The sequence below is a fragment of the Suricata suricatta genome, chromosome 7, assembly GCF_006229205.1.
Source record: "Suricata suricatta isolate VVHF042 chromosome 7, meerkat_22Aug2017_6uvM2_HiC, whole genome shotgun sequence".
NCBI classification, from domain to species: Eukaryota; Metazoa; Chordata; class Mammalia; order Carnivora; family Herpestidae; genus Suricata; species Suricata suricatta.
Genome location: NC_043706.1, coordinates 45744843 through 45766186, shown reverse-complemented (window position 1 = coordinate 45766186; position 21344 = coordinate 45744843). Strand labels below are relative to the sequence as shown.

The 21344-nt window shown below is 37.4% G+C and overlaps 1 pseudogene; it reads right to left on the bottom strand.

Moving 5' to 3' along the window:
• Positions 1–16997: 16997 nt before the first annotated feature.
• Positions 16998–19864, bottom strand: LOC115295237 (annotated as a pseudogene).
• Between the last annotated feature and the right edge of the window lie 1480 nt (positions 19865–21344).

Genomic DNA, 21344 nt, shown 5'->3' with positions numbered 1-21344 from the left:
CTCTATTAATTTATATTGATATATTCTTTTTTGCAGCTCAATTTATCCAGAAAGAAATCTTTCATATCTCTGACTGTGAAGTGCAAACCACACTCCAGAATTTCAGAGCTTGATTAGAGGAAGGTAAACAAATGTGCTGGCATCTGTTTAGCCCTTGTGTGTTTAGTATAGCATTTCTCCTTCAGCAATGCTTGGTCTCCCTGAAGCATGAATACTTCCTGGTTTAACACGTCCAAAGAGTAAAGCTTTGGTCTTCTATTAGGAGGAGGAAAAGGTAGTTACCTGGGTGATTAGAAACGAAGGGGAAATTCCTCTAAATAGTGGCCTTTCAACCAATTCTCATTTTTCTATTCCTATTCATACTTGCAATTTCAGAAGTACTTGTTGTTATGATTTCCTGAGACTTTCTGTAGTTCTACATCATGAATCAGCTGCTTCTGAGCTTCTCCACTATAAATGTTCAACTTTTTTTCTGTTCTGCTAAATCAGTTACCTCTTATCCAATGAGTGTCCAGACTCCAAAGTTTTGATGCTCTCTCCCTTTTATATTTTTACTCAAATATTTGTGTGTTTTGGGAATAGAGTGGCCATAAAAAGCTGTATTCAATCCACCACACTCTCTACTACTTACCTGTGAAAAAAAATTACTAGTAACAAAAATCATAGTCTAAACAAATACCATGTATATTATTTCTGTATCTACTTGGGAAACATTTGAGCCATAATACATTTATGTATTTAGTTCTATATGTTAGAAAAATTATAATCCAAAAATGTAAAATCTAATAACTCATTCTGTTAAGTTAACCAAATAAACCCAACAAAGTACAGTAAAAAAAAAATAAAACAAACAAACAAAACGAAGCAACATTATTAGTACTTTATCATTAGGTGACAAGGATGGCAGTAATAGAAAACTGTAGCCTACTCAAGACATTTTTGCTAATGTACTTTTATCAGTATCTTTCCCTAATATTATGGAAATTACTAATTAAAATGTGGGTACATGCACTGTAGGAATTTGGCAATATTTACAAGCATTTCATGGCACCCAGTCTTTATAACAGAATGATGAAAGTTCTTCCAGCTTAATTTTAGCTGATTGACATAAATTTTATTAACACTTCAAAACTTGCTTTCCACTGTGATACCAAGGGAAATTTCACCAGACAGAAAAACAGCTCTGTATAATTGTTTGTAATTTATCTTTTATAAATTAAGGAATGAATCAGACCAAAAGATGGCACTTTGAAATATATCATGAGTAGTAGACTCTAATTTGATAATCATTCTCCTGGACACAGCTCCTCAACTAAAAATAAAAATAGGTTATTTATATCTTGTTCATCCAACTTCTGTGACACCAACTAACTTCACCATTATAAACATTATAGGCATAACATCTTTCAGAGGCCCTGACTAGTTGAATCTTTATTGGATCTTTCCAATATGTTAAAGCATAGGTCAAAAGTAAAATTCATTTTATAATGAAAGGTAACTAGAAATATCTTTCTCTAGAAAGCAGGAAGTACAAATACATAGCCTGGATGAGGGAGGTCAAGAACAATAGCAAGGCTTATCTGAATATTGTAATCCCCTGGATGTTCATAACCTAGGACAATGATATGAGCTAGTTACCCAGACTAACTAGATATCTAGATAATTAGAAAGACTAACTGAATCAAAAAGTTATTTTCATCAGTGTTCTTCAATCTTGGCTACACATTAAAATCACCTGGGACCTTTTTGAAAATACTGATAATTGACCTCATCTCAGGACAGATCAGAATTTCCAGGGAAAGAATTAGGGAGAGTAATAATAAGTATTATGAGTAATAAAGGGGCACCTGGGTGGCTCAGTCAGTAAAGCGTCCAGCTTCAGCTCAGATCATGATCTCATGGTTCGTGGGTTTGAGCCCCATGCCGGGCTCTGTGCTGACAGCTAGCTCAGAGCCTGGAGCCTATTTTGGATTCTGTGTCTCCCTCTCTCTCTGACCCTCCCCTGCTCGTGCTGTATCTCTCTGTCTCTCAAAAATAAAATTAAAAACATAAAAAAAGAGTAAAAACAAATTTAGTAATAGCAATTATTAATGCTTATTAAGTAAGCACTTATTATATGGAGGCACTATGGCAAAGTCCATTTACAAATTATTAATTTAACCAAAAAAAATCCTATGAGCAGGTATTGCTATTAACACATTTTAAAGATGAGGAAACCGAGGCCAGAAATTTTCACAAACAAGATTTCACTAACTCCAGAGCCCATGATCTTAAATAATATAAACACCTGCCTCCATTAGCAAGCTGAGCAATATTAGCATTGTGAAGATCTCAGGAGCTGGTACATCAACAAGTAACCTTGGCAATATCAATTGTACATAAAGGGAAGAAAGATTTAAATTAAGAGTGTTGGAGAGGAAAATTTTTTTCTTTACTCTTCAAGATTCTTTTAGCTGGTCTAAGAATTAAACTGATGTGAGAAACACATGAACAGGAGAAAATAAAGTTTAATTACACCCACACAGAGGCCTAATTGAGCCCTGTAGAAATGACCAAATCATGCAGCTGTTATACATTTTAGACAAAGAAATATAAATCTGTGAAGAATTAACAGAAAAAAGAAAACTTATGTCTGGGAGCTTCAATTAGTAAGGGATTTTAAACAGAATTTGGGCTGGAGTAGTAAGTTAGCAAAAGTTGAGGTTTGTGTACGCAGCCCTCTTGGTCCTGAATTCCCTATGTCTGCTGATGGGGATGTCTCTTTATCTCCTGGTACAGAGATGGTACCTTTCCCAAGTGCGGTGTACTTTCTGTCTTTCAGGGGAGGAGTTTGAGGACTTCTTGCCTGGCTGTTTCTTAAGTAACTTTAATTTCAAACAATCAACATGCCATTGTGGCATATTTTAAGGTAGACTACCAGGGCCCCCACAAGGGCAACATAGAAATGAAGAAAATATAATACTCCTCATTGAAGAAGTTCAATTAGAAATTGCAACCAATTAAGGAATAATTCCCTCTTTCTCTAGTAGTTTTGTGGTAGGAGGCTGATTACTTGTGGGGGATAGGCTTAGGAATTCCTCGGGCTTATACCAATGGGTTAACAAGGCACAGAGAAATAAAAAGCCACAGGATGCTCACACCCGAGTTTGGGTAAACATGATTGGCACCCCAAGAATAGAGGGGTACAGAGCTCCCAAAGATAGAGAGGGATGGGCAAAGGGCCAAGATAGGAACAGGCGCAAAAGGTTCCAATACAAAGGCATGCAGGTCAAAAGTGCCCCCCAATTTAGTACTATAGGAGAGAGGCTGCTTTCACAAGAGAATAGGGCCAAGTTAGGAAAAACAAGTAAATTGGACTATAGACCGCTGCGCTGCAGGAGAAGCAGCCCACAGTGGAGATGGTTAACAAAAGAAAAGGTGTCTTGTTAACCCTGAGGTTACTTCCCCGGTCTTCTCCCCTAGGCCAGCTAAGATAAACAGACACGGCACCTCCTACCTGCTGTTAACCATTTGCCCAACTGCCAGGAGCCTGGATTTTGTTTTATGTTGACCCAAACCCCAAACACTGTATATCTTCAAAACCCCCACTTTCCCTCGTGCCTATGTTAATGTTCACAGTTTCTTTTTCTCTTTGTGCACACCCATCACATTTGTAAGCCTTCTGATCTTAATAAATAAAGGACAAGGACCCTTATTCAGGGCTCTTGTCTTTTCCCAGACATTAGCCCTCTCTGTCTCCTATTTTTTAATCCTGCGTCCCACTCCCTTGCTAAGACAAGAGAGAACTTTAGACCCAGAGTCTACAACAATTACTTTCTCTGAGTCTTAGCTTCCTATTCTGAAATGTAAGTTCTGACTTATTGGGTTACTATAAAGTTTACATGAGATGCTGGATTTAAAATGCCTTGTATATGTGATTAAAAAAAGAAATGTTACTTTTTTCTTCTATATAAATTTTTGAAAATTATTATATAGTAAAATCCTTTTCCCTTACCCTTTTCTCTTTTAATCAGACTCTTTATGCATACATATAAATATGCACATGCACGCACATGCACATGCCGTGGTTATTCGGTCAATGCAAATACTGAATACCCATTTGACAAGAAAACATATAAATTCCTCCCTCATCCCAGCCCAATGTGAACAAATTCCAGATGGCTACAAGAATTAAACTAAATTGAAATCATACATTTACTGAGAGAAAACATGAAAGAGTGTTTTAATAATATTGACATGGAGAAAATCCTCCAATTATGTAATAAAACCCAGAAATATAAAGGAATGAAATGATACATTCAATAATACAAACATTAATCATATAACTCAGTAATGAAAAAAGTGATGTGGAAAAAAAGAACAAGCAATGCCTAATAAAATTATATGACCATTAAAGGGATAATTTCTACAATATGCTGAGACTTAATGCAGAACAATATAATCAAGAAAATCCAATAAAGATTGCCTTTATCAGGCAATAACAAAATAAATACAATCACTAATAGGTAAAAAGGTCCAGCTCTACACTTAATTGTAGACATAGAAAATGAAAAGTTACCATTTTTCATGTGTCATATTCATGAGGATTTAAAGTTTAAGAGCATCCAAAGTCAAAGAAAAAAATCACTCTTTCTTAATGGAACATAAATTAATACAAATTTGAGGAAGGTAGTTTGATGATTTTTAAAATGCCCATATTTGATCAGCAACTTCACTTCGGAAAAAATTTTTTTTAATTTTAAAATTTTTATTTTTGAGAGACAGAGAGAGAGAGAGAGAGAGACAGAGTGAGCAGGGGAGGGTCAGAGAGAGAGGGAGATACAGAATCTGAAGCAGGCTGCAGGCTCTGAGCTAGCTGTGAGCACAGAGCCCGACGCAGAGTCGAACTCACTAACTGTGAGATCACGACCTGAGCCAAAGCCAGACGTTCAACCAACTGAGCCACCCAGGCACCCCAGAAATATTCCAATAGATATATTCACTTTTGTGTGTGAAAATGTTTGCACAAAATGGTATGATTGCAGTATTGTGTGAAATGGCTTAAAATTTTTTGAAAACAACCTACATGCTTAAATCTTAGTCGAATGAACTGGTTAGGGGCACCTGGATGGCTCAGTGGGTTAAGCTTCCAACTTTGGCTCAGGTTATGATTTCAAAGCCCGTGGGTTCAAGCCCTGCATTGGGTTCTGTGTGGACAGCTCAGAGCCTGCTTTGGATTCTGTGTTTCCCTCTCTCTCTGCCCTTCCTCCCTTCTCTCTCTTTCTGAATAAACACTAAAAAATTTAAATAATAAAAAAGAATAAACTGGTTAAAGACTTTATGGTCCATCTACAGCAGGAGCTGAAAAACTTTTTGTAAAGGACAGGATACTAAGTATTTTAGGCTTGTGGACCACATTCAATCACTGTCACATTTTTTTTCTTTAATGCAGTATTTGCATAAACTTCCATCTAGAGAATGGAATATTACAGCCAATAAAAATTATTCATGTGTGAATACAGAAAATTCATGTGAAATATCGTTTGGTGAAACAAAAAAAAAAGCAGTTTTTCTTTATCTAATGACCTTCTTTCTTATTATACTGAAAAATTGAACCCAGCTTTGCAGCAGGCCTTTGTCACAATAGTGAAAATGATCATGGTTAGATTTCATAAAACTGAAAGATATTCAAGGTTTACAAGTAAAGGGCCTCAATGGCAAAGAAAACCATAGCAAGCTTTCATTCTTCTGTTTTTACATTCCTTCTTGAGATGTCTAAGTTGGCATGAGATGTATACATAATCCTAGTGTTTCTAGGTCACCGACTGAAGTAAAACCAAAGTAACTGACAGGCCTTAAGAAACCTTTGTACAAATAAGAAAAAAGGTGCCATTTTCCAAGACTCTTTACTTCCATCATAATATGCAGATTTTTAAGAAGCCTGTGACAGTCTCAAGTAAATCAAATTTAGGATGGCAGGACTGTATGTCGCATGTGACTTTACGTCATCAAGCAGAACTACAAGGAAGGTAACCTCTTTCCTCCCCTATGGGGGGCGATTTTTGTGTGTTTCTTTTTTTTTTTTCTGACTAGAACATTCTTTATTTCCAACTTAAAATTTAAGTGTTCAAACCAGCCAATCACTGGTTTGGATATCCTAACTAGATATTATAAATATGCCCTCATCTCTTCAGTTATGAAGGAAATTCAAACTAGAAACTCAAATGGCATTGTAAGAATGCAGGTCTGATTTTTGTGTGTTTCTTGGAAGTCCCTAAAGGACTTCAATCTCAATCTTCTTTCCATCTCAGATTTGACCATGACACTCCCACTCATTTGAAGGTAGCTTTTAGTTCTTAGACAGCCAGTATAGGATTGATGTTAGATTTATTATCCAACAAAGGGAAATATTTATAATAGAACAAATGTGAGAATTAAAAAAAATCCGCAGGAAATGTGGCATTTTATCATGAAAGGTTATTAGGCTACATTTTGCCAAACCAATATGACAGCTTTGAATCAGGCTTATTTTGATTTTTCTATTGACTAAATACTGGCAAACAAGTGAAATTAACAAATTTCTACAGTACAAATTAAATTTACAATTGACTTCCAATTTCCTTTATTAAAGACATTTATTCATTTCATATTCATAACGTTCTGATGTCTGTAAGATTACTGATCACTTCCTTTCTTATTAAACCTCTGTTACCCTCTTTGCCCTTGACGTCACTAATCTCTTGTTTTTCCTTATTTATCTCAATTCTCTACTGCTGTTTTATCCTACATATACAGTTCCCTGTCATTCTATTTTTGCATCTCTTCTCAAAATATATTTGTACATAATATACCATGTATATTCACCATGTGCATAACCTCAACTAATTGTTTTCTGACTCCAAGTTTGTGTCCCTCCCTGAAATGCAAGTTTGTAATGCCTACTGGACAGTTCCACCTTGATGTTGCATAAGCATCTCCGATTCAAGTCCATAATCTCCCTTCATTCATTTTCACCTGTATTGCCTATCTCAGTGGTTGACAGTAAGCAAATGAAAACCTTCTGTTTACCTTGGTTACCTCTCTCTCATTGCCACTCATTTTCCATATTCAGTAATGCCCATGTTCTGTTGAATGTCCTTATTGTCTTTTTTCCATCTCCTTAGCACCGTCCCCAGACAAATAGTCCAAGCATTCACATTTTCTAATTTAGACTATTGAAATATTTAATAACTAAAACCTTTCCTACTAGTCCCCAGAATTCTGCTAAAGTAATTTTTCCAAGACATACAACTTATTATATTACTTCTCTGATAAAACCATTAAAACCTCCTTAAGGGGCACCTGGGAGGCTCAGTCAGTAAAGCATCCATCTTTGGTTCAGGTCATGATGTTCATGAGTTTGAGCCCCGCATTAGGCTCTGTGCTGACAGCTCAGAACCTGCAGCCTGCTTTGGATTCTGTGTCTCCATCTCTTTCTGCCCCCTCCCCTTCTCTCTCTCTCTTTCAGATAAACGTTAAAAAAAACTTTCTTAAAATGATATAAAAAATCTGTGATCTGGTCCCTGTCCATCTTCCTAGAATGGTGTCTCCCATCAGTTTGAGCCAAATCATCGTTACGCACACACATGCAAATGCAACGTTATGCTGCAGCTTGTTAAACTACTTGACAATTTTAGTTTCTATGAACATTATTTTAACCCCTGTGCCATTTATAATGTTTATTCTCTGTCTCTTTTCCTCACACAAAACTCCCTCCACAAAGGTAAACTCACTTATGAATATTAAATCTTAAATAAAATACTACCAAATTAAAGCAAAGAATGTGTTAAACAATAACAGCAATGAAAGAGGAGGCATTGATCCCAGGAGGAAAATAAAGATGGTTTATTATTTTAAAAACAATTAACACCATATAATAGGTCAAAAGAAAAATGCAAGTATATTTCTAAAAGTATACTATTGTTACATAACAATATTGCTAATTGCTAATAATATTCTTTATTGGCAAATACTTTTACTGTTACTGTATATTTCACTATTATTTCACCCACTAATCTGTAACTTTAAAAAAGGCATACATTTTTCCCTATCTCTGTGCTTATCGAGTAGATAGATGGCACTTAATATTTCTGAGATAGCCATTACGTACATGAAAAGATGCCTAACATCATTAATTATAGGGGAATATAAATCAAGACCATAATGAGATATAACCTCACATCTGTTAAACTATTATCAAAAAGAAAAGAAATAACAAGTGTTTGCAAGGATGTGAAAAAAAGGGAACCCCCATGCACTGTTAATGCGAATGTAAATTTGTGTAGCCATTATGGCAAACAGTTTAGAGGTTCCTCTAAAGTTAAAAATAGAAATACCACCTCTGGGTGTTTATCCAGAGAAAATGAAAACACTAATGAAAAGATATATGCATCCCTTTGTTTATTATAGCATTGTTTGCAATAGCAACGTATGGAAACAACCTAAATGTCCATTGATGAATGAATGGATTAAAAAAATATGGTAAACATACACAATTGGAGTAGTATTTAGCCATACAAAAGAAGAAAATCTCACCATTTGCAACAACATGAATGGACTTTGAGGGTATTATACCAAGGGAATAAGTCAGACAAAAATTACAAATACCATGTTATCTTACTTATATGTAGAATCTAAAATAATTTTTTAAAAAATGAACCACAGATTAGGTGGTTGCCTAAGCCAGGGCTGGAGACTGACAAAACTGGTGGAAGTGGTCAAAGGTGCAAGGTTTTCATTGTAAAATGAGTAAGTCATAAGGATATAATGCATAGTTACTATGTTAATAATACTACACTGCTTATTTGAAAGTAGCTAAGACAGTGGATCTTGAAAGTTCTTGCCACAAGAAAAAAAATTGTGTAACTATGTATGGTGACAAACTTATTGTGGTAATCATTTTGCAGCATTCAATTATCAAATCATTATGTTATATACCTGCAACTAACAATGTTATGTCAATTATACAATAATATATGAATGAATAAATAAATAGTATTTCTGGGTGAATAAATACCTAACAAAATGTTAATTGAATTTATGATTCAATATATTAGAAAGAAATGTAATTTTAATAAGGCTTGTCATATAATTTTCATATTACACACTAATATACATTCTAGAGAAAGAATTTAAATGTCATAATTAAAAAACAATAAATGTGCACATGATGAACATGTGGCATTAAAATTGGGAAGATATTGGGGTTCCCGGATGGCTCAGTCAGTTAAGGGTCTCTTGATTTCAGATCCGGTCATGATTTCACTTTTGAGCCCTGCATTGGGCTCTGTGCTGACAGTGCAGAGCATGCTTGGGATTCTCTCTCTGCCTCTCTCCCTTCCCCTTCCCTACTTGCTCTCTCTCTAAAAATTAATAGATAAATTAAAAAAAATTTTTAAATCAGGAAGACCTTTATAAGCATAAAGGTAATGGAAGAAATCCATTTGAAATATATTTTTAAAAATATATTTGACCATGTGAAAGCTTAAGGTATAATTACTAAAAAAACAAAACAAACAAGCAAACAAGAGCAAAAACAAAACACAAAAGGCATGTAAAACTGTAAAAAAAATACTTTCTCTGCAAAAACTGAAAAGTATATAGATCATTCAAACAAATAAAAACAGCTGGACAAATACTCAAAGATACAAATAGATAATTCATAAAAGTATGTTAAAACAATAAAATGTGAAAAGTTCAACAGCAGTAACCATTGGCTCAATCAATATTTGTTGAAGACCTGCAATAACAACATTGTGTCAATTTTCCAGTGTTGTGTAACTGCCATTAAACAGATCAATAAAAATCTATGTAGTATTCCAAGCAACAGTAAGAAACAGAAAGCATTGACGTTTGAAGAGGGAAGGATCGTTACCTGACATGGTGTAGTCAGGGTAGACCTCTCTAACAACGTGTGTACCTGTTATCAACTTATTGCCTCTCAGCTCCAAATCCATCATTGTTTGCTCTCCACTGTGCTACTCTGCCTCATCCCAATCTGTTCCTTCCTTGCGTTCTCTGCCTTATTCTGAAAAGTAGACAGATATTGCTTCCATTAACTCTGCTATCCCTACGTTACTTAAGGTTTTCTTTACCCCTCTCAGGTGCTAAGTAGAAAGTCACAGTGCTAGCTTTTATAGTAGGCATTAGGTTGTCAAACAGATAAATCATTTTTAGGTTATAACTGAAATAAAATACAAATTGAAAACTCTTGTAAACAAATTATATTCCACAAGAAAAATTTCCCCAAAATATGCGAGAATGGTTGGTGAGAAAGTATTGGACTTAAGGAAAAAACACTTTATTTGGATCCTGATTGTCCTACTTAATAGTTAGGAGGCCTTGAACAATCTGAACCTATCTTTCATAGCTAAGTGTGACATTTACTACCGCTTCGGAGAATTACTCAGAGGATGGAGTGAAATGATGTCTATGAAAATGAGAGTTTTGATGGCTAACAGACACATGAAAAAAAATGCTCAAATCACTCATCAATCATCAAGGAAATACAAACTAAAGCCACAGTGAGATACCACCTCACACCAGTCAGAATGGCTGACATTAACAACTCAGGCAACAACGGATGTTGGTGAGGATGCGGAGAAAGTGGATCTCTTGTGCACGGCTGGTGGGAATGCAAACTGGCGCAGCCACTCTGGAAAACAGTATGAATGTTCCTCAAAAAATTAAAAATAAAACTACCCTATTACCCAGCAATAGGACTGTTAGGAATTTATCCAAAGGATACAGGTATGCTGTTTCAAAGGGGCACATGCACCCCAATGTTTATAGCAGCACTGTCAACAATAACCAAAGTACAGAGAGCCCAAATGTCCAGATAAATGGATAAAGAAGATGTGGTTTAAATATACAACAAAGCATTACTGGACAATCAAAAAGAATGAAATCTTTTCATTTGCAACTACATGGATGGAACTAGAAGGTATTATGCTAAGTGAAATTAGTTGCTTAGTCATATGATATTTATGGACAAATAACATATGACTTCACTTGTATGTGGAATTTAAGATACATAACAGAGGAAAGTAAGAGAAGGGAAGCAAAAATAATATAAAAACAGGGAGGAAGACAAAACATAAGAGACTCTTCAATGCAAAGAACCAATGAATCACTAGAATCTACTCCTGAAATCATTATTGCTCTATATGCTGACTAACTTGGATGCAAATTAAAAATAAATAAAGTTTAAAAAAAAGGGTTTCACCCAAATTAAGTAAAACAACTTCAGTTTCAATTTCTGCAAAATTAAGGAATTGAAATTGGTAAACATTAAGATTCATTCCATTCCTACTTCTCTCTACTTTCAAAGAAAGCAAAATAACAGGGGCTAGCAACCTGGACTAGTTTTTAACCCGTACCTGCTTTATCTGTCTTGGGAACTGAGTTTTACTGATATATATATATATATATATATATATATATATATATATATATATAGTCTATATGTACATACACATACAAATTCAACTTTACTGGAAGTTTTCAGAAGAGAGTGAGAATATTCAAATACTGCTGATGACTAGAAGTGTTTTCCTTAACTTTCAAATGAAATCTGTTCAGTTGGTCAGGCACTTGTGTAATGATGGCATTTCCCACATCCTCAAAGAAACTGGGCAGTTTATTGATATTTTCTTTTTTTTTTTTTAACATTTGTTTATTTTTGAGAGACAGAGAATGACCAGGAAAGGGGCAGAGAGAGAAAGAGGGAGACACAGACTCTGAAGCGGGCTCCAGGCTCTGAGCTGTCAGCATAGAGCCCGATGCAGGGCTTGAACTCAAGCCTTGAGATCATGACCTGAGCTAAAATCGAATGCTTAACTGACTGAGCCACCCAGGCACCCTATTGATATTTTCTAACGTTAATTGTGACTGTGCATCAGTTACTTTATCAGTGGCCACTACCACCAGCCCTTGCACTAATTTATGTAAAGAGACACCTGTAAAGCATAATGAGTAAAGAAGGAAATGGAAGGTAAATATATTTTAAAATATTCTTGGGGCACCTGGGTGGCTCAGTCAGTTAAGCATCCAGTTCTGGGTTTTGGCTCAGGGTTTTGGCTCAGTCATGATCTCACAGTTCCTGAGTTTGAGCCCTGCATCAGGCTCTGCCTTGACAGTGCAGAGTCTGCTTGGAATTCTCCCTCTCTCTCTCTCTCTCTCTCTCTCTCTCTCTCTCTCTCAACATAAATAAATAAACTTTAGGGGCACCTGGGTGACTCAGTCGGTTAAGCATCTGACTTCAGCTCAGGTCATGATCTCGCAGTTCGTGGGTTGAAGCCCCGCATCAGGCTCTGTGCTGACAGCTCAGAGCCTGGAGCCTGCTTCGGATTCTGTGTCTCCTTCTCTCTCTGCTCCTCCCCCATTCATGCTTTGTCTCTCTCTGTCTCTCAAAAGTAAATAAAACTTAAAATAAATAAATAAACTATAAAAAAACAAAAAAAATGTAATTTCTATTACCTTCAATTTCATCTTCAGGAAAAAAGATAGGTAACAAAAATAACACCATCCTTATAAGATTACTATAAAAATAACAACAGCATAATTAAAACTATCAATTATAGTATCATAGTCCACAAACTGTAAATACTTAATAAGGTTTAAGGATTTGTCTTGAAGCAAAAGTATGAAAGAGGAGAGAAATCTTCTACAGGTTATAATTTAATGGTCATAAGGAAAGGTCACTTCTGCTCAAATATTACTGTACTGTATCTCAATGTTTCCCAGTACTTAACACTGTCTTCAAATGTAGAGAGCCCGGCAGCTGAAACATAGATGATATCTGAAGAAGATTTAAACTAAGGGAGAAAGTAACAAGAAGAAAGTTGGCAGGTAAATACTCTATCTTCTTTCCCTTGGATATGCTATTCTGAGATGCAGTGATTCATATAGTATCTCTTTGCAGATGTCACTTAAGATCAGTCACTTGCCACAAAGCTGCTGCCAGCTCAGTGAGGCATTCATTCACATGCGCTTTTTCTCCTTCCTATCTCACCCTCCTTTCTCCCTCATTCCAGCTTCCCTGGAACTGCACCCTACAATGAAGTTAATACTACCTAGAGCTCTGTTTGCCAGAGATCCTGAGCTAAGACAGTATGCTAAAGTAGAATCTGCAGAAAAAATACTATCCACGGGACCAAAAGGCACTTATGCTTTTTATAGGAGGACGAGGACTATATATTTCTGAACTTCATGTTCATTATAACCTATCTTTCCAACTGCCTACAAGTTCAGTCTTCAGCTGGGTAGAGACCTCACAGTACTCATTTTTCTCAGTTATGATGGGTGAGATCTTTGAAGACTAGAAAATTAGATCCTAAGGGCACCTGGGTGGCGCAGTCCGTTAAGCATCCGACTTTGGCTCAGGTCATGATCGCGCGATTTGTGAGTTTAAGCCCTGTGATGGGCTCTGCGCGGACAGCTGAGAGCCTGAAGCCTGCTTCAGATTCTTTCCTCCCCCCCTCTCTCTGCCCCTCTTCCACTCATGTGCTGACTTTCTCTCAAAAAGAAAAAAGAAAACTAGATCCTATCCTTTAATGGCATCTAGTAAATGTCATTAAACATAAGAGGATATAATTATCGATTTCTTATCCCCAACTTTCCCCCATATTGGTTCATTATTATTATTTAGCCAGCTTCTCATGCAGAAAGCTAAAAGTCATTCTTTATTCCCATTTTTTAGCCTTTTTTTTTTCAGAAAATAAAATTCGTCATGAAATCCACACCCAACACAAACTCATAAAGTTGGATACAAATGATATGTGATTCTTGAGACAATGTGATAATATGACTCACTTAGTTTTTTACTACACAAGGATTTGCAAAGCAGCAAAAAATCAGTTTTTCACTTCTTAGCTCAACACCTTCCTCTAAGTTACAAAAGGGTTGAAGCCAAAGAAGGAAAGATGTTTCTTTGAATAGTTGCTTAAGTGTTACACAAGGTCCAGCTTGCTCTCTGAAAAAAGGATGATTTGCCTTCCCTCCCCTTCAGTTTAATCTTGAGACTGGCCTGTGTCTTCTGGAGTTTCTGGAGCTTAAAGGCCTATACTAAACACAGAAGAAAACAAAAATGAGACTGGCCAGCTAGCTGCCTCTCTAACAAGAAGGATCTCCTTGGAAACAGCTTGTACTTCCACAATTTGTAAAGAAAAAGAACATGAATGTTTCCAGGGAAACCATCCTCTGGGTCATTTTAAATTGACTTAATCAGTTCTAGGGCTGGAGACCTTAACAGATCAAATCCCTAAAGGATGGTATACTAAAAACCAGAGATTGAGGGAAAAATCAAAACTGGACAACTGGACAGCTTTATCAGTGATTCTTAATTTTGAAAATGCATCAGAATCACCTGAGGGCTTGTTATATTGAATCTTGCTGGGCCCCACCCCTAAAATTTGATTCAGTACTTCTGAGGTGAGGCCTAAGAGTTTGCATTTCTAACAAATCTCCAAGGGATGCTAATGCTGCTGGTCCAGGACTACACTCAGAGAACCACTGAATTACATTAAAAGAACAACTAATAGAGCGCCTGGAGGCTCAGTTGGTTGAGTGTCCAACTCTTGATTTTGGCTCAGGTCATGATCCCAGAGTCATGGGATGAAGCCCATGCTTGAGATTCTCTCCCTCTCTCTCTCTCTGCCCCTCTCCCCTACTCACATTCTCTCTCTCTTTCTCTTTCAAATAAAATAAAATAAAATGCTTGAAAAAAAGAAAGAAAGAAAGACTAGCTGATACAAGGCAGGCTCTCCACTAAGATCTGGTGGGAAAAGAGAAGTACAGAGATAAAATTTTAGTGCTCAAAACAAGTTGATTTCTTGCTCACATAAAGTCAAATTAGATAGAGTCAGACGTGTAGAGTTTATGAAAAGAGGGCCTCTTCTTCACAGTTACTCAAGGACCCAAACCAACTGACCGTTTGTCACCTTTAAGTGGCTTCCAAAGTTATCCATCCAGTCAGCAGATGAGAAAAGAAATTGGAGGGTCATGCAGGAAATGTTTATGGGGCAGGCCTGGGTTCCTACATCCACTGCTAACAGTTTAGTCCTGTGACCTCACCTAGATGGAAAGAGAGTGGGGACATCTAGTCCCTGGCAAGGGAGCCACATATCAGGAGTGCATGTGTAAGAAGTGAGATGATTCATTTTCAACAATACCAAATAAAAGCGGTGATGTCTAGTTAACAATAGGTTTACAACTTATTGGAAATATGTTCGAACCCCTCTCTCCCACCACGGAGTCCCCAGTTCTTGGATACTTTACTTCCTGCTTCTTCCTCATCTCTATTTCACCAGCTTAATTTTTGCAAGCTTTGCAATGAGTGTGTGCCAAAGAAATGAAGTCTCTAGTCACCTCAAGAAATGTACATTTGTTCCAGACTAGTTTTTGCCTTACATGGGCATAAGAGGCTTCTCGGTAAGGCTGTAACCTCTGTAGTACTCAGCCAATGAGAAGTCAGAGAGGGACTTGCATGCTAGTAGATAAAAGGTCTGCTGGAACTCCCCCACACCCACCCCGCCCGAGTGTGCCTGTCCATCAGACACCTGCTCTTGCAAGAACGTTGATTAAAGCCTCCCTTCACTGTATTCCGAGTCTCCATGTCCCTCCTTTGATTGGGTCAGTGGGCTTATTTCTCCCAGAATGTCTGGAGAGCAAGAATCTCCAGTGGATATTTAGCTGCCTCTTCCACCAAAGTCCCTTCCACTGCAAGCTTCCACCCTCAAGCAAGTCTGAATCCAGCTTCAAAGGAAATGTATTTCTAATTACTACAATGTATGTAACTAAAAGTAACCAAAGGACTTATTACCTGAGTGACTTCGAAAAAAAGCGCTGGGCCCATTCAGAATAGGGACAAGATGATGACGTCATGTATTTGCAGTAGTCATGGGGGAAAACAAAGGTGCTGTTTTAAGACTATGGAGTTTCTCTCTTTTAACATTACACTGCTTTTTTAGAGATTAAGCAAAATTTTAAGTGAAGTATATCTAAAGATTTTTATCATTTCACATTTATTAGGCATGATATCCTTTATTTATCTCTCATTCTTAAAGCAAATGACTAATCTACTTTACAAGGACGAAATCTTGCTGTTATTGAGGACATCTTCAATGTTATCCTGCAACTCCAAAAACAGAAATGTTCCATATAGTAACAGCAAATACTGTGCTTCTTAAGGTGAGTGCGCTTAATGCAGGTGCACTCATTTGTGTTATAGGTCAACTTAAAGAATGTAATAGGTCAACTTATGAAATGTTATAGGTCAACTTATAAGAGATCAGAGAGCTTACTGGATATAGGTTCGGTTTACACTCCCATTCTGGTGAATTATTAAAGATTGGGCAACCTGGAAAGACCCTAAGAATGTAACTCGATAACAAACATTGTAACCTAAAGTTTAACTTGTTTTTCAAGATTCTGTTAAGTAACCCCATCCCTCTACTAAGACTTAAGCTGAAGCAAAGTCCACAGGTGAAAGTCACCTGGTCACTGTCTCTCACGGTATCTTAGGTGTCTAACAATGATTGGTCGTTCTGAAGGGACACAAAAACTAACATCTGTGTATTACAATGTAATTGGCTACCAAGGAATGCTGTGAATGTAATTGGTTAACTAAATAATGACGTATTCTGTCCATATAATCTCACTACCTCCTTTGTTCGGAGTCATTCTCTGCTCCTTAACACCAGGGAGATCAGGTTTGGCCTGGCTGCAAATAAAAGAATGCCCCACTTCTATTCGGGCGTGGGTGGTCTTTTCATAACTACCCTGCAACAATTTGCCTCTGCTTGTTGTAAAGTGAAATCACTGCCTGTGACATCTCATAGTTCATGAAGTTGGAGACTCCGAGACATTTACATGACTTCTGGTGATAACTCATTTAAGGCTGCCCAAAAGCAAATTAACTGATAAACGATGCTATTTGCTGAAAGAGAAAAAATAAAAGTAAGGAGAAAAAGAAACATCCTTCACTGTCTTTCATTCATCATGTCAATTATGTACACAAGGCAACATCTTTCTCTATCATTTGGTCTCTGCAGACAGAGCTACATTTTCTCTGGTGTTCATTCTGACCAGTTCGAATGTGGCTATCATCAGCACCCATTGCTTCAGTTTTACTCTCATATCTTCTACTGAATGGGGCAGATCATCAGGCATTGAAGCCAAGCAATTGTGAGTCATTTCAATGACTCATTGCAGTTGCTTTTGAAACAACTATTTCAAGGCATTAACATTTCTACACCTTCCTTGTGATTCTCAAGGTCTCTCTTGATGGAGTCCTATTCATTAGTACAAAAAGTAGCTTAAGATCTTCTAGCTTTCTCTTCTCATTTTATATGCCCAGGGCTCCTTATCAAAATATCTAAGAGGTCTGGGGCACCTGGGTGACTTAGTTAAGTGTCCTTCTCTTGATCTCAGCTCGGGTCTTGATTTCAGGATTGTTCATGATTTCAAACCTCCTGTTGCCCTCTGTGCTGAGCATGAAAACCTACTTAAAAATTACATAAATTAATCAATCTAATAAAAAAATTAAGAGGTCTAACAAATTAGTAAGGCTAGACATATTGAGTTTTCTCAGTTTATTCTTGTGACCAAACTGTATAGCATGAAGCTGTTTAATGCCCTAACTTTCTGCAGGAAAGATGATAAGATCATCACATTAGAACTGGTTGTGGAACATCATCCAACTATTTTTTTCTTGTAGGTATAGGCTTGACAGTTAGGCGTTCCTGAATACTTTCATCTCTACACTCCTTACTCTACTGCCTCAGCGGGGGTGGAGCGGCACTCACTGGCTGTGGTTCACCCACTGTGGAAGAGCCTGAACCCCAGCTCCCTGTTTACACTGGTAGGGACCTTGGCCTCCCCGCCAACATCTGACTCTGGCCTCCTCCTCCAGAAAGAAACCACTGATGCTTTTTAAAGATTCTTTTTTTTTTTACTCACATTCTACATCCAGTCTATCAGTAAATCATGTTGGCTTTCCCTGCAAAATAATTCTCTGTTTAATCTATTTTCTTCCAGTTCCACTGCTATAAACCTACAAGAAGCCATTGCCATCTCATGGCCTGACACTGAAATAAATCTCTAGCTGGTCTCTGCTTTTGTCCTTGTTCTCCGCCTCCTGATTTATTCTTTGTATGGCATGGGAGCATGGGGCAAGCTGAGGGAAAAATAGAGTCTGGCACCCCCTCTCAATCCTGCCATGGAATATGTGTGATATTCCTCAGACACTCTTGGCTACCCTGGACAAAGAAATGGGGTTTAGGTGTTTGCCAAAGCGATGTGGGAAATTAAGGCAAATGAAAAATTAATTTCCCTTACTGTGATAGCCCATTGACAAGTCCTTGAAACCTGCAGAGTGACCTTGGTGTAGGAGCTCAGCTGCCTCAATGATGACACTTTGCTGGGGGCAAAAGAGAATCTTAGCTTAACATTATCCCTACCTCAAGGATCCTGTAAATCTACTTCCTTCATCTCAACTGCCCCAAGATATATGCTGGCAATCGTACTCCAAGCTTAGAGCCTCCTGATATACATATGAAGAGCCTCATGACTGAGGTTTTATTAAATGGTAATAAATGGCATTTCCCTAGCAACAGCTAACCCTTCAAGGTCCTAGAAACCTTGCTTCCAAAATACCTTAGAGACTTACTCAATCCCTGACCTCCTCCCAACCTGAGGGTTTATGAGTCACCTGTCATGATCCCAGTGCAGCTCTCTCTGCCCATAGGTCCTGACCCCGTGCTTTCATAAAATCAACTTTTTACACTAAAGACGTCTTCAAGAATTCTTACATGGCCATCAGCTCTGGGCCACCCCTCCTCCTCTGCTCTATCTCCCCAAAGCTTCATCAGCAGTTATATCTTAAATTAGTCAATATTATGTTACTTCACTTTCAACAGTCTCTCCCATTTTACAGAATAAATCAAGCCCTTCTTTCTTCTTTCCTTCACCTACCATGCTTTCCTCCTCTAGCTTAGGTCTCAGCATAATGACCAAAGCCCATAAGAAAACAATTTTATTGCAACTCAAACCAGTTAGGCATTTTATTCTAATTATAGTAGCAAGCATATTTTCTTATGGAATTCTAAATATCTGGATGATAAAGCTTCCTGAGATAAAGAATAAGAAGCAAATTTGAAAAAGCTTGTTAAAAGTGTTAGCCATTAAGTTTCTGAATAATCACATTTTGTAGTAATTGAGCTATTAACTTGGAATTATTTTAATAATTTCAAAGAATCTCAATAATTATTTAAATTTTAGAAGATACAGTATGTATCAGGGCAGTTAGTGCTGGGGATAGGAAAGTGATATGTGCTCAAGAGTAGACAGTGCAATCTTCCAAAATATCACTTTCTCAGTATATATTTGCCCTTTTTCTGGCCGCTCACCTTTTTCTCTTTAGTTCTTTTTCCTCAAATATTTTTCCTTCTCTTTATTACTTAGTGAAATATTATGACAATAGAATCTCAAGTTTTGTGTCCAAATTTAGTCACTTCGCCAATATTTATGGCTTCCTTCTTCCTCTGTGCCAAGCAATATTTATGGCTTCCTTACTCTCACTGCCTCGGAGCTGAGCATGCTGCGGGGTCCACGTGGCTTATAAGCAGTCTTTTGAATAATGTCAGGCACATACGGGCCAGCATATTCATCAATTCATTCATGAATTAATTCAATTAGTAATAATTGCTGATTATACAAGTCTCTTTAAGCTTAAAAAATAATTGCTAATTGCTAATGCTAAATAGTAATTATTATTTTCTTATTTTAAAGAGATTTCTGTCTATATGAAAGTAGCTTAATAAATCTTGTTGCTATTACCAAGCGTCATCTCTTAATGGTTTTTAGTTTATTTGGAGAACTGGAAGTTTCAGATGAAAGTAAGGAGTAGCAACTTATGATCATGGAAATGGGGCAGCATTAGGTAGGAGACTTCTAGCCTTAGGGTCAGGGGGCATCATGGGTATACATAGGAACACAAACGGCATGCAATTGTTTGGTTAATGCCAATAGGAGAGGCCAAAGAGTGTCAGATCTAACTCATCCTGGTCCTCCACCTCGCCTTTACTCCGCTATCTATCTATCTTTATCTTGATCTCTATGCAATTCCATCTCTTTCATTTTTCTCTTCTGTCAGCCCAAGGCAAAGCTTGAAATTGTTATCAACTCATCTAGATATCTTCTTGTTTCTATACATTTTAGACAAAGAAACAATAAACCTGTGAGAAATTGACAGAGCAAAGGTAATTTATGTTTGGGAGCTTGGATCAGTAAAAAGTCTCAACAGCATTTGAGCTGCAGTAGTAAATAAGTACAAGTACATGGTTTATCTATACAGCCTTCTCAACTCTGAATTCCCTATATGCGATGATAAGGATGTCTCTTTATCTGCAGGTACGGAATAGTTCCTTTGACTGGAGAGATTTATCTTCTGTTTTCTGGGGACAAAGAGGCTGTCAGAATGTTCTTCTTTATTCTTGCACTGGCTGTTTCTTAAGTATCTGTTTATTCAAAATAATCAATATGCCAAGTGGCGCCCTTTTGGGGTTGTTCGCCCTTGGCCCCTACGTATGTGAGCTCTCATCATCTACTAAGATGAAAGCCGACTCCAAGCAACATTGCCCAGATCAATTTTAAAAGCCACAGTCAACCTTGGCCAAAATTATTAAAAGAGAGCTATTTATATGTAGTGTGTGGGTGTGTGTGGGTGTGTCTTAACCAGTAGTCTCTGTATCATTTTGTAAGGATGCAGGTCTGAACAAACTGACTCAGACAGGTTTCAACTTTCCCTCTGACCTTGAAGGACTAAGGGTCAGTTTCTCAGAATCATTAGACAGTAGAAGGGCACACATTGCCCAAGGCAGGAGAGACCACCCTGTAACACCCAACTGGGAAAGGCCAGCTAACACCCTTAACATTTCTAAGTGCAGGCCTAGAAGGCTAGTTACACCCTACATGAGGGTCCTGGGTCCACTCTATAATTGGTTAACACTCTAAATGTTGTAATTGGATAAACCCGCTGTCAATAATATTGTATAATAATGATTGGATCACTGTACCTGTGTCACAATTTCCTGTAACTCCCCCTTCCCAAACTCATAAAAGCCCTGCCCCACCTTTGTTCAGGGCTCTCAGCATGGATCCATCACGCCGGTAAAGTCTGTGAGCCCGAGTTTCGGTCCGGGGAGCCTAAACCTGTAATAAAGCCCTTTGCTTTTGCCCGCGTGACTCGGTCTCCCTGGCAGTTTCTGGTTTTGGGGGATGATAAAGAAATCTTGGGCATAACAATTTCAGCTGCGTATAAATCTGTC